Source organism: Idiotropiscis lumnitzeri, unplaced genomic scaffold, assembly GCF_059441095.1.
Source record: "Idiotropiscis lumnitzeri isolate Australia: NSW breed Sydney's pygmy pipehorse unplaced genomic scaffold, RoL_Ilum_1.0 HiC_scaffold_86, whole genome shotgun sequence".
Taxonomy (NCBI): Eukaryota; Metazoa; Chordata; class Actinopteri; order Syngnathiformes; family Syngnathidae; genus Idiotropiscis; species Idiotropiscis lumnitzeri.
The window spans coordinates 384,912-392,172 of NW_028283624.1; positions in this window are offsets into that span (position 1 = coordinate 384,912).

Sequence of the window (7,261 nt, forward strand, 5' to 3'; positions counted from 1 at the left end):
TCTCACTTGCCCTATCATTTGGACTTCATCAATCCTTTCTATGGAACATTAATTGTTCCTTTCCCTTTTCTACACATTCTTTTTCTTTCTTTACACATTCCTTTTCTTTTCTTATTAACTTCCAATCTCTACACTGCAAAGTTTCCCTGGACTTTACTATACTACCCAATACCCCAATTTTAGAAAATTGGACCAGTTTGTCAACACCTAGGGTGTTCTAAAAACTGGTTTCTCATCAGTAGGACAGCAACTCAATTTTCCTGTTGTGGCAATTCTCACTTCAACTTTTTCAGGTGGAGATTTCTTGTCTATTACATCCACAACAGTCTGCTGTTTATAATCCTACTGTATTACATGGGATAAAATACCAAGTGGTATTAGTAATCCCCAATCGCACACACTCCAGCTCACTGACTCAACCCCCACCCTTTCTCTTCTTTGTTCTCACACACACACATAGTCAGACTCAGACATATACACGGGCCCACAAAACAACACACACAGTTCTCAACATTGAACAGCTACAAACGAGAAGCTAATCAATATTTTTCAATTTCAACTAACCTACATTTTTCCTTTATTTCAAATTCGGAAAGTTGACAGTTAACTTCCTTCATCAATTCTGCCGCCATTTCTGACAGTCTTAATTGTTATGGTGTCTAGTTATGGTTCCTCAGTGTTGAGAAAAATTCAAATTGCCTGACTTTGGGTTGAATACCAAGCTTCTACTCCCAATTTGGAGCGGGTATTCCTGGGTGTTTTTACTCACAACCCTCGGTCAGTTTTAGATTTCTCAAACGTTGGACATTCATACAATACACATACACACTCACAGATTGATCAGTTCTGTGTCTGTGAAAATAGATAAACTATTTTCGTCTTCTATAAATAACAAACGTTGTACTATCACTTCCAAATATAGTAATAATTACATCTGTACTCTACCAGAAATAAGGACCCCTAAATCTGTCTTCCAGAAAAAACAACAGTTAATTCTGTACTATCCGAGCAGATATAATCAACTACACTTGTACTCTCTACCAGACAAGGAATGCCTTAATCTGCCTTCCAGAATAAACAACAGTTAATTCTGTACTGTCCGAGTCTTCCAACAAGTCTTCCAAAATAGCAAAGTTAAATCTGTATTTCTTCCAGAAAATAGCTAAGCTAAGATGTACTATCTCTTCGGGTAAAGGAACTCCCTGAAACCCTACTATCCTTCAAAAACCCCAAAAAGTTTTTTACTATCTGTTGTATACAACCACTGACCTGTGACAATCTCTCCGCTGGTCGAGACACTCGCGGTTCATGGATGAAGTCTGTGTTCTCTCCGGTGGAGGATGGCCGAGGACCGGCCTCCTGGAAGAGAGGACTTTTCACGATGGCGCCGTTTTCAGTCGTCGTCAATCGTCCACCGCAGATCACACGTTTTCATCCGGCATTCGAAGGACCAAGTAATGTTAAGGATGTTTCTATCAAAACAAGCCTGAACAAATGAATCAACCAGCCAAGATTGTCTGTCATTTCCGCGCTGGGCAGCCCTCGAACTCCGAGGCGAAGCCAGCGTGTTCGACTGCACACATGGTTTTTATTTGCATCAGCATAAGCAATTTGAATATGCAATACATACAGAATGGAAAACTTGACATTTGACTCCATCCCACTTGCCCACCCTCTTCCTGCCTATTCTAACGGTTTCAGCTTACAAGACACCTTTTGTTCATACTTCTGCTTATTCTAACAGCAAAAGGGAGCATGTTCACTCTGAACTTCATTTGACCTGTGTAGTGTATTTTCACAAGGCTTAACATGTTGAACTTATTTTATGGCCATGACGATATTGTTGCTTTAGAAATACCAAGCCTTGTGTTGGACCTCCCTAAATGCATAAGTTACAGCCTTAAGAGGCCTCGGGCCCCAACATTATCTACGAAGGGTTAAAGGGGTCATCAACACCCCAAGGGAGGTGTTTACAGAAAAGGGTTCTGGCGTTGGGGAGTCACATTCGCGATGAGGCCGTACCTGGCACCCGTAGCTGTCGAAAGTTTAATTAGAGGCCAGAAAGATACGAATGCATGTGCAACAAAGGGGGCCTGTAAGATTAGTTATAGTTTGAAACTTGCTAAGATGACAAACTAAACAACAAAACTAACAGATGAACATACAAACTTAAATTTCTTTAACACTTCCCCGGGCACGGGCGGTGCCAAGCGACCCCTAAGTTTAACCAAATGGAAGCTCCGGAGGAGGAGGGCATGCTCGCGTCACAGTAAGCCGAAGAGGAGCACCTTCCCCGGGCACGGGCGGTTCCAAGCGGCCCCTAAGTTTAACCGAATGGAAGCTCCGGAGGAGGAGGGCATGCTCGCGTCACAGTAAGCCGAAGAGGAGCACCTTCCCCGGGCACGGGCGGTTCCAAGCGGCCCCTACGTTTAACTGAATGGAAGCTCCGGAGGAGGAGGGCATGCTCGCGTCACAGTAAGCCGAAGAGGAGCACCTTCCCCGGGCACGGGCGGTGCCAAGCGGCCCCTAAGTTTAACCGAATGGAAGTTCCGGGGGAGGAGGTCGGGCGTGTGTCACAGTTAAGCCGAATTGGAGCACCTCTTCCGCCCGGGCACGAGCGGAGCGCGAGGCTGTCCGTTATGAAAGAATAAATAAATAAAGAATGCCACCTTTTTTTCACAGGGCACACCGGACGGCGTACCATCAGGTTAAAGTCGGAGTAATTAAATAAATACAAAAAGAATGGCTGGGGAATAAAAAAATAATACGTTTTAATAATAATTTGGTTTTTTTGTTATAACATGAATTTCACTCTCTCTCTCTGTCTATATATACATATATATATATATATATATATATAAATATAAATATTTATATATTTATTATATATATTGTATATTTTTTTAAGCATTTTTGAAGGTGCGCCGCTACTTCGCGGATTTTCAGTTTTTGCGGGTGGTCTCGGTCCCCATTAACCGCGATAACCGAGGGTTCACTGTACTCCATAAAATTTACAAAAAGCGAGGTGAAACACTCAACCAGGGCTGCTTTTTTGAACATTTCTCGAGGGCCATGGCGAGCCATTTCAAAAAAGCTGCACAACTAACGTATAAAATATTGATAAATTTGCTCTGCCTGATGTGTGTGTCAAGTTTCACGAGTTGTCGTTCATATTTAGAACCTCATAATCAGCGTTGTTTTATTGCCGAACCGTGCAATGCCACTCCCACAACTTTTCACGAAAAAGGATGAATTTCGTATTGTGACATCCTCATGGCCGAAACAGTCCTCCGAGCATATATGAGGGCGACCTTGTTGAGTTGCACGGAGAAAAACATCCAAGAAAATAACTTGTATTAGCTTTTACCAGTTGGTGGCGCTACTACTACGATGAAAAATAAGTTGGTAGATGTCTTCAGGGCTGAAGTATCCTCAAATGTGTACAACTTCGAGAAGATAGGATCATCTGAGTCATGTTGCCGGAGCTTTTGTTGCCACAAAGTACAATCGGACTTTTCAGCACCGTAATAGCCACGCCTTTTGCCAAAACGTCACAAATTCGGCAGAGAGTAAGATCATTGTCTTGAGTCTTTTCTGACTAATTTTCAGTCGGATTCGTCAAAAGGGCACCGTGCAGTACGTGAAAATTAAAATAAAAACAAATTTTTGATTCCACTTGGCGGCGCTGTGTGTATAACAAAATAATAACATTAAGATGTCTTCAGGTCGGGACATTTTATTTACAGGTGAAGGTTTGGATTTTTAGGAGCATGTGCAGGGGAGTTATTAAGCATTCATTTATTTGTATTAGGTTCATTTTGTCTTCTTATTATTGATATTTGACTGATTCATTAAAAGCAGACAATTATGTTTTAGGTAAATTTTTTACCTGACATGTTTCGGCGAGTCTTTCGCCTTCTTCAGAGTGTCGCATGATGGTGTCTTGAGACCCGTCTTTATCAGCTGATGTTCCATGAGGGTGTGACTTACCTGTCAAAAAAATTAAAAATCAGAGCAGTAAAAGAATAAGCACAACATGAACATTACAAATCAGCAATCACTGACCACTGCAAAAGGGAAAACCACATCATGGACCGGGAGAAGGGCAGGGTCATCCGCACCGAAGAGAACAAACAACAGCGCTGGATCAGAGAGGCCATTGAGATCTGCAAGCGAGGCATAAAAACCATGAACAGAGACAAGGGAGCCTTTATCCTCTCGACCACCTGGAGCAGCATCTTGGCGGAGTGAACGGACAGCGGGGGGTGTGACTTGCCTTCATTCTTGTGACAGGTAAGTCACGCCCTCATTGAACATCAGCTGATAAAGACGGGTCACAATACACCATCATGTGACACTCTGAAGAAGGCGAAAGACTTTCGTATTGTGACATCCTCAAGGCCTAAACACTCATCCGAGCAAATATAAGGTAGATTTTGTGAACCTGCCCGGAGAAAAACATCAACGAAAATAATTTGTATTTGTTTTAACCAGTTGGTGGCGCTACCACTGCGATCAAAAATAAGTTGGCAGCCGTCTTCAGGGCCTGAATATCCTCAAATGTGAAAAATTTCGAGAAGATGGATCATCTGAATCATTTTGCAGGAACTTTTGTTGCCACGGAGAATAATCAGACTCTGCGGCACCGCAATAGCCACGCCCTTCGAAGGAAAGTCACAAAAATAGGGATAGCGTAAGATCAATGTCTTGAGTCTTTTCTAGCCAATTTTCAATCGGATTCGTTAAAAGGGCACCGTGCAGTACGTCAAAATGTAAAAAATGATATTGATTGGCGCAAGGTGTATAACAGAATATAAACATATAGATGTCTTCAGGTACCGACTCTTTATGTACATGTGAAGTTTTGGATTTTTAGCAGCATGTGCATGAGAGTTATTAAGCATTTTGTCCATTGCGGCGAAGGAAATCTTAAGTGAAAACTTTGAAGCCCCGCCCCCGTCATATAGTATTTCGGAAACAAAAGATTTTAGCCCCAGTGTTTGTCCCAGGTCTTAAGATGCTACAGACAGAATTTTAAGGCAATCAGATGAAGCCTTTAGGATCAGGGTGCAAAAGAATGACCCCTGTAAACATGCAAAAAAGGGCAAAAGTCGGACTTTCAAAAATTCATAACTCACTTCCTGTTCATATTAGACGTTAAAATATCAAATTTTTCGCCATGCCCGATGAGACTGCCAAGTTTGGTGAGTTTTTGTGCATGTTTCGGGGGTCAAAAATGCGATCGAACAATCGGAAAAATAATAATAATAATAATTTCAACAAAAACAATAGCGACTTCGCAGCGGTCGCTGCTCAGGCCCTAATAATAATAATAATAATAATAATAAAAGTAATAATATTTTCTACAAAAACATTAGGGACTTCGCAGCCGTCGCAGCTCGGGCCCTAATAACAATTTCTAGAAAAACGATAGGGACCTCGCAGCGGTCACTGCTCGGGCCCTAATAATAATAATAATAATAATTTCCACAAAAACAATGGGGACCTCGTAGCGGTTGCTGCTCGGGCCCTAATAATAATTTCTACATAAACAATAGGGACCTCGCCGCGGTCGCTGCTCGGGCCCCAATAATAATTTCTACACAAAGTCCATTGTGGTGACCCGCCCCTTTTAAGTAAATTCAAAATGGCCGACTTCCTGTAAAACCTAGCTCATTGCTCCAAGAGACTTTTTTGTAGGTCTTGGTCTTATACATACAGTGAACCCTCGCTACTTCGCGGTTCACCTTTCGCGGGTTCAGTTCTTCGCGGGTCTAAAAAATATTCGGGGGCATTGTAGTTTCGCCGAGCGGCACGACGGGCGCTGGAGCGGTTAGACGGCCGGCGTGCGCCGAAGAAGAGCGTGGGCGAAGAGGAGAGTGGACGAAGAAGAGCACGTTCCCCCGGACACGATCGGTGGCGACGTTTCGCGCGGTTCGGACCGTACCAGGGCTCCGGCCGGCGTGCGTGGCAGTTAAGCCGTAGAGGAGCACCGTCCCCGGGCACGGGCGGTGCCAAGCGGCCCCTAAGTTTAACCGAATGGAAGCTCTGGAGGAGGAGGGCATGCTCGCGTCACAGTAAGCCGAAGAGGAGCACCTTCGCCGGGCACGGGCGGTTCCAAGCGGCCCCTAAGTTTAACCGAATTGAAGCTCCGGAGGAGGCGGGCATGCTCGCGTCACAGTAAGCCGAAGAGGAGCACCTTCCCCGGGCACGGGCGGTGCCAAGCGGCCCCTAAGTTTAACCGAATGGAAGCTCCGGGGGAGGAGGGCGGGCGTGTGTCACAGTTAAGCCGAATTGGAACACCTCTTCCGCCCGGGCACGAACGGAGCGCGAAGCTGTCAGTTATGAATGAATAAATGAATAAATAAATAAATAAATAAAGAATGCCACCTTTCATTTCACAGGGAACACCGGACGGCGTACCAGCAGGTAAAAGTCGGAGTAATTAAATAAATACAAAAAGAATGGCTGGGGAATAAAAAAATAATACGTTTTAATAATAATTTGTTTTTTTTGTTATAACATGAATTTCACTCTCTCTCTCTCTCTCTCTCCCCGTATATATATATACATATATATATATATATATATACATATATATATAAATATATATACATATATATATATATATATATTTATTATATATATATTGTATTTTCTTTTAAGCATTTTTGAAGGTGCGCCGCTACTTCGCGGATTTTCAGTTTCCGCGGGTGGTCTCGGTCCCCATTAACCGCGATAACCGAGGGTTCACTGTACTCCATAAAATTTACAAAAAGCGAGGTGAAACACTCAACCAGGGCTGCTTTTTTGAACATTTCTCGAGGGCCATGGCGAGCCATTTCAAAAAAGCTGCACAACTAACGTATAAAATATTGATAAATTTGCTCTGCCTGATGTGTGTGTCAAGTTTCACGAGTTGTCGTTCATATTTAGAACCTCATAATCAGCGTTGTTTTATTGCCAAAAAGTGCAATGCCACTCCCACAACTTTTCACGAAAAAGGATGAATTTCGTATTGTGACATCCTCATGGCCGAAACAGTCCTCCGAGCATATATGAGGGCGACCTTGTTGAGTTGCACGGAGAAAAACATCCAAGAAAATAACTTGTATTAGCTTTTACCAGTTGGTGGCGCTACTACTACGATGAAAAATAAGTTGGTAGATGTCTTCAGGGCTGAAGTATCCTCAAATGTGTACAACTTCGAGAAGATAGGATCATCTGAGTCATGTTGCCGGAGCTTTTGTTGCCACAAAGT